The 11,561-nt window shown below is 36.5% G+C and overlaps 1 pseudogene; it reads left to right on the plus strand.

The window, feature by feature from the left end:
- Positions 1-1,102: 1,102 nt before the first annotated feature.
- LOC118887291 lies at positions 1,103-1,915 on the plus strand (annotated as a pseudogene).
- The last annotated feature ends 9,646 nt before the right edge of the window (positions 1,916-11,561 follow it).

The raw sequence follows: 11,561 nt of genomic DNA on the forward strand, positions 1-11,561 counted from the left end.
TAGATGAGGAATTCATTGTCAAAAGTGTTGAAGTACTTTTTGAAAGAGTTGTGACATATTTTATCAGATACATAATAACTTCCAGACTCTCTAAAAAAATGCCTGTTGCAGTGCATAAGTATGTTAACCTATAGCCTTGCCAGTACTAAATATTTTCATTAAAATAGTTTTGAAAAGGTGACAGCTGAAAATTCTACCTAATGTTGAATACTTTATATTTACTTAACATTGAGCTTATTATGTATATTTGTATAAAAACACATTTATTTTTATTGGCCATTTTTAAAATTTTTCCTTTGAAATTTTCCTTTTTTTTTCTTAATAGGAATGTTTATCTTTTTATACAGATTCAAAGAGCTACTTATATATTAGAACTAATACTCCTTGGATTGTCATTATATTGCAAATATTTTCTCCAGCTTTTTTTTTCCATTTTATTTGGCTTTTATGTACTAATGCATGATTTTCTCCCTTGCTTTAAATCTTAATTTTTTTTTTTTGTTTTACTATGATACACAAACACACATGAACACACAAATTTACAGAGAAGTGGAAAAAACATTGCAATATGTTAGTGTCCACAGTATTAGCCTAAAGTTATCCATAACACACCCTTATTATTATTTTAATGTCTGTAAAATGTGTAGTAATTTCATCTCTCTTATTCCTATAAGTGATGACTTGTGTTTTCTCTCCCTTTTGTTTTCTCCTGATCAGTCTGGCTTTGGGGTTTCATCAATTTTATTGATTTTATCAAAGAATTGTCTTTGGTTTCAAAAAGAAAGCACTAGAAAAAACATTAATGGATTAATAATATATGTAATATAATGCAAAAAAAAAAAAAAAGACACAACTGCACCACATACAAAATAATAGCACAATTCTGTAAAAATTACCTGGGCTTGTTTTTAAAAGAAATAAATGGCGGGATGGGGTGAGGCCGGGTCAGCAGGAGCCAGTGCGGTGACAGCAGAGAGAGCTGCGGGGACAGCAGACCACGATGAAGTCGCACAGGCAGCAGTCCGGGCCACGAGGAGAGGGGCTGCCAAGAAGCCATGGGAGGCTGGGCAGGCAGTGGGCAACGCTCGAGCTGGGAAGCAACATGGTGCTGTTCAAGGAGTATGGAGTCATCCTACCTGCATCTGTAGAAGAGTGTCATGTAGGGCATCTGTATTCTGTGGCAGAGGCCAGGGAAAATGGGAATGGGTGGTGGTGAAAGTGTGGAGGTCCTGATGAACGAGCCCTATGAAAAGAACAGTGAGAAAGGCCAGTACACGCACAAGATCTACCACTTACAAGGCAAAGTGCCCACATTTTTTCGAATGCTGGCCCCAGATGAAGCCCTGGATATATATGAAAAATCATGGAATGACTACTTTTATTGCAAAACTGTTATTACAAATGAGTACATGAAAGAAGGCTTTCTGATTAGAATGGAAACCTGGCATAAACCAGATCTTGGCACCCAGGAAAATGTGCATAAGCTGGAGCCTGAGGCATGGAAACATGTGGAAGCCATATATATAGACATTGCAGATCAAAGTGAAGTACTTAGACAGCATTACAAGGCAGAGGAAGATCCAGAAAATTTTAAATCTATCAAAACAGGCTGAGGACCCTTGACTCCAATTGGAAGCAAGAACTTGTAAATCAGAAAGACTGCCCATACTTGTGTGCATATAAACTGGATACTGTCAAGTTCAAGGGGTGGGGCCTACAGAACAAAGTGGAAAACTTTATACATAAGCAAGAGAGGCATCTGTTTACAAACTTCCACAGGCAGCTATTCTGTTGGATCAATAACTGGGTTGACCTGACTATGGAGAACATTTGATGGATGGAAGAAGGGACAAAGAGACAGCTGGATGAGATGACAAAGAAAGACCCAGTGAAAGGAATGATGGAAGATGACTAAAGCCATCCTTCCCTTTACTGCACTTTTTACAAGACAGTTGTCAATAGGAAGGGCCAGCAGCTCCACCCTCCCAAATGACAGGGCAACCCGCCTTTCTGTGTCCATTCTTCAGGCAACTTTCAATCCCTTACTGTAGCTAATTCCAGATGCCTTTTAATATTGTGAACAAAGAGGCTGTCTGATTTTTTTTTCTAATTTTTTTCCTAATTTTTGAATTTTATTTAATTTATTTTTTTATACAGCAGGTCCTTATTAGTCATCAATTTTATACACGTCAATCCCAATCGCCCAATTCATCACCCCACCACCCCCACCCCACTGCCGCTTTCCCCCCTTGGTGTCCATACGTTTGTTCTCTACATCTGTGTCTCAATTTCTGCCCTGCAAACTGGTTCATCTGTACCATTTTTCTAGGTTCCACATATATGCGTTAATATACGATATTTGTTTTTCTCTTTCTGACTTACTTCACACTGTATGACAGTCTCTAAATCCATCCACTTCTCTACAAATGACCCAATTTCATTCCTTTTTATGGTGGAGTAATATTCCATTGTATATATGTACCACATCTTCTTAATCCATTCGTTTGTCAATGGGCACTTAGGTTGCTTCCATGACTTGGCTATTGTAAATAGTGCTGCAATGAACATTGCGGTGCATGTGTCTTTTAGAATTATGGTTTTCTCTGGGTATATGCCCAGTAGTGGGATTGCTGGATCATATGGTAATTCTATATTTAGTTTTTTAAGGAACCTCCATACTGTTCTCCATAGTGGCTGTAGCAATTTACATTCCCACCAACAGTGCAAGAAGGTTCCCTTTTCTCCACACGCTCTCCAGCATTTGTTGTTTGTATATTTTCTGATGATGACCATTCTAACTGGTGTGAGGTGATGCCTCATTGTAGTTTTGATTTGCATTTCTCTAATAATTTGTGATGTTGAGCAGCTTTTCATGTGCTTCTTGGCCATTTGTATGTCTTCCTTGGAGAAATGTCTATTGAGGTCTTCTGCCCATTTTTGATTGGGTTGTTTGTTTTTTTAATATTGAGCTGCATGAGCTGTTTATATATTTTGGAGATTAATCCTTTGTCCGTTGATTTGTTTGGAAATACTTTCTCTCATTCTGAGTTGTTTTTTTGTCTTCTTTATGGTTTCCTTTGCTGTGCAAAAGCTTTTAAGTTTCACTAGGTCCCATTTGTTTATTTTTGTTTTTATTTCCATTACTCTAGGAGGTGGACAGAAAAGATCTCACTGTGAATTATGTCAAAGAGTGTTCTTCCTATGTTTTCCTCTAAGAGTTTTATAGTGTCCGGTCTTACATTTAGGTCTCTAATCCATTTTGAGTTTATTTTTGTGTATGGTGTTAGGGAGTGTTCTAATTTCATTCTTTTACATGTAACTGTCCAGTTTCCCCAGCACCACTTATTGAAGAGACTGTCTTTTCTGCATTGTATATCCTTGCCTCCTTTGTCATATATTAGTTGACCATAGGTGCGTCGGTTTATCTCTGGGCTTTCTATCTTGTTCCATTGATCCATGTTTCTGTTTTTGTGCCAGTACCATATTGTCTTGATATCTGTAGCTCTGTAGTATAGTCTGAAGTCAGGGAGTCTGATTCCTCAAGCTCTGTTTTTTCCCCTCAAGACTGCTTTGGCTATTCAGGGTCTTTTGTGTCTCCATACAAATTTTAAGATTTTTTTGTTCTATTTCTGTAAAAAATGCCATTGGTAATTTGATAGGGATTGCATTGAATCTGTAGTTTGCATTGGGTAGTATAGTCATTTTCACAGTATTGATTCTTCCAATCCAAGAACATGGTATATCTCTCCATCTGTTGGTATCCTCTTTAATTTCTTTCATCAGTGTCTTATAATTTTCTGCATACAGGTCTTTTGTCTCCCTAGGTAGGTTTATTCCTAGGCATTTTATTCTTTTTGTTGCAGTGGTAAATGGGAGTGTTTCCTTAATTTCTTTTTCAGATTTTTCATCATCAGTGTATAGGAATACAAGAGATTTCTGTGCATTAATTTTGTATCCTGCAACTTTACCAAATTCATTGATTAACTCTAGTAGTTTTCTGATGGCATCTTTGGGATTCTCTATGTATAATATCATGTCATCTGCAAACAGTGGCAGTTTTACTTCTTCTTTTCCAATTTGTATTCCTTTTATTTCTTTTTCTTCTCTGATTGCTGTGGCTAGGACTTCCAAAACTATGTTGAATAATAGTGGTGAGAGTGGACATCCTTGTCTTTTTCCTGATCTTAGAGGAAATGCTTTCAGTTTTTCACCATAGAGAATGATGTTTGCTGTGGGTTTGTCATATATGGCCTTTATTATTTTGAGGTAGGTTCCATCTATGCCCACTATCTTGAGAATTTTTATCATAAACTGCTGTTCAATTTTGTCATAAGCGTTTTTTGCATCTATTGAGATGATCATATGGTTTTTATTCTTCAGTTTGTTAATATGTTTTATCACATTGATTGATTTACGTATATTGAAGAATCCTTGCATCCCTTGGATAAATCCCACTTGATCATGGTGTATGATCCTTTTAATGTGTTGTTGGATTCTGTTTGCTAGTATTTTTTTGAGGATTTTTACATCTATATTCATCAGTGATATTGGTCTGTAATTTTCTTTTTTTGTAGTATCTTGTCTGGTTTTGGTATTTTGGTGATGGTGGCCTCATACAATAAGTTTGGGAGTGTTCCTACTTCTGCTATATTTTGGAAGAGTTTGAGAATGATGGGTGTTAGCTGTTCACTAAATGTTTGATAGAATTCCCCTGTCCAGCCATCTGGTCCTGGACTTTTGTTTGTTAGAAGATATTTAATCACAGTTTCCATTTCATTACTTGTGATTGGTCTGTTCATATTTTCCATTTCTTCCTGGTTCAGTTTTGGAAGGTTATACCTTTCTAAGAATTTGTCCATTTTTTCCAGGTTGTCCATTTCTTCCAGGTTATCCATTTTATTGACATAGAGTTGCTTGTAGTAGTCCCTTAGGATGCTTTGTATTTCTGCAGTGTCTTTTGTAACTTCTCCTTTTTCATTTCTAATTTTATTGATTTGAGTCCTCTCCATCTTTTTCTTGATGAGTCTGCCTAATGGTTTATCAGTTTTGTTTACCTTCTCAAAGAACCAGCTTTTAGTTTTATTGATCTTTGCTATTGTTTTCTTGGTTTCTATTTCATTTATTTCCACTCTGATCTTTATGATTTATTTCCTTCTGTTAACTTTGGGTTTTGTTTGTTCTTCTTTCTCTAGTTCCTTTAGGTGTAACGTTAGATTGTTTGAGATTTTTCTTGTTTCTTGAGGTAGGCTTGTATAGCTATAAACTTCCCTCTTAGAACTGCTTTTGCTGCATCCCATAGGTTTTGGATCATCGTGTTTTCATTGTCCTTTGTCTCTAGGTATTTTCTGATTTCCTCTTTGATTTCTTCGGTGATCTCTTGGTTATTTATTATCGTATTGTTTAGCCTCCACGTGTTTGTGTTTTTTTCGGTTTTTTCCCTGTAATTCATTTCTAATCTCATAGCATTGTGGTCAGAAAAGATACTGGATATAATTTCAATTTTCTTAAATTTACTGAGGTTTGATTTTTGACCCAAGATGTGATGTATCCTGGAGAACGTTCTGTGCGCACTTGAGAAGAAAGTGTAATCTGCTCTTTTTTGGATGGAATGTCCTATAAATATTAACTAAATCTATCTGGTCTATTGCATCATTTAAAGCTTCTGTTTCCTTATTTATTTTCATTTTGGATGATGTGCCAATTAGTGTATGTGAGGTGTTAAAATTCCCCACTATTATTGTGTTACTGTTGATTTCCTGTTTTATAGCAGTTAGCAGTTGCCTTATGTATTGAGGTGCTCCTATGTTGGGTGCATATATATTTATAATTGTTATATCTTCTTTTTGGATTGATCCCTTGATCATTATGTAGTTTCCTTCCTTGTCTCTTGTAACATTCTTTATTTTAAAGTCTATTTCATCTGATATGAGTATTGTTACTCTAGCTTTCTTTTGATCTCCATTTGCATAGAATATCTTTTTCGATCCCCTCACTTTCAGTCTGTATGTGTCCCTAGGTCTGAAGTAGGTCTCTTGTAGACAGCATATAGATGGGTCTTGTTTTTGTATCCATTCAACAAGCCTGTGTCTTTTGGTTGGGGCATTTAATCCATTCACTTTTCGGGGAATTATTGATATGTATGTTCCTATTACCATTTTCTTAATTGTTTTAGGTTTGTTTTTGTAAGTCCTTTTCTTCTCTTGTGTTTCCCACTTAGAGAAGTTCCTTTAGCATTTGTTGTAGAGCTGGTTTGGGGATGCTGAATTCTCTTAGCTTTGCTTGTCTGTAAAGCTTTTGATTTCTCCATTGAATCTGAATGAGATCCTTGCAGGGTAGAGTAATCTTGGTTGTAGGTTCTTCCCATTCATCACTTTAAGTATATCATGCCACTCCCTTCTGGCTTGTAGAGTTTCTGCTGAGAAATCAGCTCTTAACCTTTTGGGAGTTCCCTTGTATGTTATTTGTCATTTTTCCCTTTCTGCTTTAAAAATTTTTTCTTTTTCTTTAATTTTTGCCATTTTGATTACTATATGTCTTAACATGTTTCTTCTTGGGTTTATCCTGTATGGGACTCTCTGTGCTTCCTGGACTTGGATGGCTATTTCCTTTCCCATATTAGGGAAGTTTTCAACTATAATCTCTTCAAATATTTTCTCGGGTCCTTTCTCTCTCTCTTCTCCTTCTGAGACCCCTATAATGTGAATGTTGTTGCATTTAATGTTGTCCCAGAGGTCTCTTATGTTGTCTTCATTTGTTTTCATTCTTTTTTCTTTATTCTGTTCTTCAGCAGTGAATTCCACCATTCTGTCTTCCAGGTCACTTATCCGTTCTTCTGCCTCAGTTATTCTGCTATTGATTCCTTCTAGTGTAGTTTTCATTTCAGTTATTGTATTGTTCATCTCTGTTTGTTTGTTCTTTAATTCTCCTAGGTCTTTGTTAAACATTTCTTGCATCTTCTCAATCTTTGCCTCCATTCTTTTCCAGGGTCCTGGATCATCTTCACCATCATTATGCTGAATTCTTTTTCTGGCAGATTGCCTATCTCCACTTCATTTAGTTGTTTTTCTGGGGTTTTATCTTGTTCCTTCATCTGGTATATAGCCCTTTGCCTTTTCATCTTGTCTATCTTTCTGTGAATGTGGATTTTTGTTCCACAGGCTGCAGGATTGTAGTTCTTCTTGCTTCTGCTGTCTACCCTCTGGGGGATGAAGCTATCTAAGAGGCTTCTGGAAGTTTCCTGATGAGAGGGACTGGTGGTGGGTAGACCTGACTGTTGCTCTGGTGGGGAGAGCTCAATAAAACTTTAATCTGCTTGACTGCTGATGGATGGGGCTGGGTTCCCTCCCTGTTGGTTGTTTGGCCTGAGGCAACCCAACACTGGAGCCTACCTCGGCTCTTTGGTGGGGTTAATGGTGGACTTTGGGAGGGCTCACGCCAAGGAGTACTTCCCAGAACTTCTGCTGCCAGTGTCCTTGTCCCCATGGTGAACCACAGCCACTGCCCACCTCTGCAGGAGACCCTCCAACACTAGCAGGTAGGTCTGGTTCTGTCTCCCCTGGGGTCACTGCTCCTTCCCCTGGGTCCCATTGTGCACACTACTTTGTGTGTGCCCTCCAAGAGTGGAGCCTCTGTTTCCCCCAGTCCTGTTGAAGTCCTGCAATCAAATCTCACTGGCCTTCAAGTCTGATTCTCTCAGAATTCCTCCTCCCATTGCCAGACCACCAGGTTGGGAACCTGACGTGGGGCTCAGAACCTTCACTCCAGTGGGTGGACTTCTGTGGTATAAATGTTCTCCAGTCTGTGCATCACCCACCCAGCAGTTATGGGATTTGATTTAACTGTGATTGCACCCCTCGTACCATCTCATTGTGGCTTCTCCTTTGTCTCTGTATGTGGGGTATCTTTTTTGGTGAGTTCCATTGTCTTTCTGTCGATGATTGTCCAGAAGCTAGTTGTGATTCTGGTAGGCTGTCTGATATTATGAAGCCAGTGTGTTCAGGAGCTTGCCTCTCTGAGATATGTGGCATGTAGGTGGCTGTATTTACAGCTCCTCCCTCTTCAACCATTGTGTTCTCAGCCCATTTATGTGCCCCCCACCTTTATTTCCAAGTGACATTTTTAGTCTTTTAAAATAACTGCCTTTAGTGATGTGGTGCTTTAAACGATTTATATTTGTTTGTTTTCAACCTTGGTGTAAACTGAAGTTTTTTTGTTTTGTTTTGTTTTGTTTTTTTCCCTGGGCAGACCTCTGCAATTTTGAGTGCTCACATGGGGACAGTGGGTGAGTCAGATATATAGATTTTCCCCTCCCAGCTCCACAGAACTGCAATGTGGCTTTATAACTCTGATCTCTGCTCCCAGTAACCCATTGTTAGACTTCTCTAGTCACCATGGAATTACTCAGGGCCCAGCCAGGCTCTTTTGAAAAGTAAACAAATACAAATTTAAAAAAAAAGAAATAACTGATTGACAAAGTCAAGGGTGTTAAATAGTATGTATTGTGTTTTATTTTGTTTTGTCTTAAAGAAATTCTGCATTAAGTGAAGACATGGGAGGAGAGTTTGGGATAAAAATATTTGAAGAGTTCAGCATAAGAATATTTCAGCTACTTTTAATTTATCATTGTGTAGATCATTTAGGTATAGTAATTCCAAAAGACATTCACAGAAAGCTTAACTCTCTCTACTCGTTGAAGAAAATCATTAAATTAGTGTTACCTCCAATAGTGATTAAAGAGTTTCTATGAAATAGTTTATAGTTTCCTTGAAACAATAATAATAACAAAAGAAAATGTCACAGATTGTAAAAGTGTAAATTAGGATGACTCTTTTGAAATAAACACTTGGCAGTATGTGATTCAAACAAGTATTAATACTTTGGTCTGTCAATTCTCAGTCTGGGAAACTTTCCTGAGGAAATAAGCTGAAAAGAAGAAAAATCTTTATGCCCCAAAATATGTTTATTTTAGCAACATTGTTTTTTAATTGTAAAAATTCAAAGACAGTTCTTTGCCCCAAGATATGGCAGTAGTTAAATTAATTGGCTCATCAAGTCATTTGAGTATATTATAATCATTGAAATGTTTACAAAGACCATGTAATGACTTTGAAAATGCTTATAAAATAATGTTAAGTAAGTTAAGAAGGATTATACACAGTCAATTATAATTCTTAATAAGCAAATGCAGATAAGAAGGATTCAGCAAGTCAACATATTAATGGTATTCATCTTTGAAGGAGAATCAAATGGTAGAAAACAAACAGTAGTTATGAAATGGAGACTAGAATCCAAATTAGTCAGCCTGTCTTATCTGTGACTCATTATGTTATACTTAACTTTCTTAAGTAAGTTACATGATATCTCATTTCCTCAATTTCCTCAGCTTTGAAAAAAGAAGGATGATATCAGTATTACATCATAAAAGTAATTGTTTTATTAAATTGTTTTGTTAAGTGAGCTAATACAAATACAACATTTAGAACACTGCTTGAAACAAAATAAACACTCTTCAGATACTAGCTATAACTTGGATGATGGATGATGCATATTTCTCTTTTGTATTTTCTATATTTTTAATCAGTAATTTAAATTTTAAGTAATTTAAAGTATATTTTTAATCAGTAATATTTTGCATATATAATGGAATCACACAAATAAATAAGCAGATATTTATTTATCAAAATTTCCTGCATTTTATTTTCACTTTTCAAATCAGTGTGTGTAAGGAAAAAGCTAGAGAAATTCACTTTCTAAATTTAACTCAAATGGCAAGAGGATTTAGAAATTTTATACTCAACTTGACAGAACTGCTGAATGCTTCCTTCTCCATTTGTGTGTATGCTTACTTTTTCCACCAGCAACTGCTACATTACCAGGCAAAACAGAATCAAATTTTATAGATTCACTTATGTCAATGATTTTCCTGGTTTATAAACATCAAAACAATATTGAAAAAAGCTAGGGAGTCAAATTCAAATTGCTTGGGTTTAGTACATTTTGACCATGATTTGTAAAATATTTAATACCTCTAAGAGCAACTTTACTTTTGGAGTGAAATGCACTATAATCCAAAAATGTCTCATGCCTGCAAATCCTAAAACAATATGCATATTTTAAATTAATAGGCCAGAAAATTATAAAATTTAGAAATAGTCATACATGGACAGCTTATATGTGATAGATAAAAGAAATTCTTTCAAAAGCCTGAGAATGTGGTGCCCATTTAACTGTAATGAATATTTACTGATTAATCAGTCCCCTCCACTTCTATTGTTGCCATTACTTAATACTTTTTCTTGACAACCATCATCTATGTTCATGTGAAAGTCCTCAACTTTTTAAAAAAAAATTATTTATTTATTTATTTTTGGCTGCGTTGCTGTGAGCAGGCTTTCCCTAGTTGCAGCGAGCAGGGACTACTTTTCATTTCAGTGCAGGGCTTCTCATTGCAGTGGCTTCTCTTGTTGTGGAGCATGGACACTAGGCGAGAGGGCTTCAGTAGTTGTGTCGCGTGGGCTCAGATGCTGTGGCTCGTGGACTCCAGAGCACAGGCCCAGCAGTTGTAGCGCATGGGCTCAGTTGCTCCGGGGCATGTGGGATCCATGTGGGACCAGGGCCTGAACCCACATCCCCTGCATTGGCAAGCAGATTTTCAACCACTGCGCCACCAGGGAAACCCATGAAAGTCCTCAGCTTTTAAGGAGGATATTCCTAAAAACCATTTTAATTGCAAATGGGAAAAAAACAACTCAAACTGACAAACAAAAAAGGAATCTATCAGCTGAGGTAGCTTAAAATTACAGAATTAGTTTTGATTTCAGCCACACCTGAATCCAGGGTCTCAAACAACCCATCAATTACCAGAAAATTTCTCTTTTGCAAATTTTTGCTATGCATTTCTAAATTTTTTCTATGTCCATAGGCAGGCTACCTTCACATAGTCACAAGATAGCTCTTAGCAGCTTTATGTTGACATTCTATTTGCTTCAACTCCAGTGAACAAAAACTTATTTTTCCAAATATTTACAACACCATCTTATTGGATGTGATTGGTCTTTGGGTCACATGCCTATTGCTAAATAATTATTGTGGACAAGGTTATAGGAAATATACTGAATGGATAGGTCTAGGGCACTATCCAAACCTGGAGTTGGAAGATGTCCAATCTATGCAAATTATAAGGACAGAGAGTAGAAAAGGATTCTTCCCCATGGAAATTAGGGTGTGGTTACAAAGCAGTAATGAATGAAGAGGCACATTAAAATATTAAAAGTGCTCTATAGTAAGATACTAAATTATATGTGCACAGTACCTGTGTGTGTGAATATCTATCTATCTATCTATCTATCTATCTATCTATCTATCTATCTATCTATCTATCTATCTATCATCTATCTATCTATTTTCTAGATAGAGAAGTAGGTAGATAGATAAATGATATAGATATGTGTTTGTGCATATACCGATTGGACTGAACTTGTTAATTAGGATACAGCTTTATTTTTTTTTCCTATTAGTGCCTTCAGACATGCACTGTTGAGTCTTTTTCTTGTCTCTCAACA

The sequence above is a fragment of the Balaenoptera musculus genome, chromosome 20 (genome assembly GCF_009873245.2).
Source record: "Balaenoptera musculus isolate JJ_BM4_2016_0621 chromosome 20, mBalMus1.pri.v3, whole genome shotgun sequence".
Lineage (NCBI taxonomy): Eukaryota > Metazoa > Chordata > Mammalia > Artiodactyla > Balaenopteridae > Balaenoptera > Balaenoptera musculus.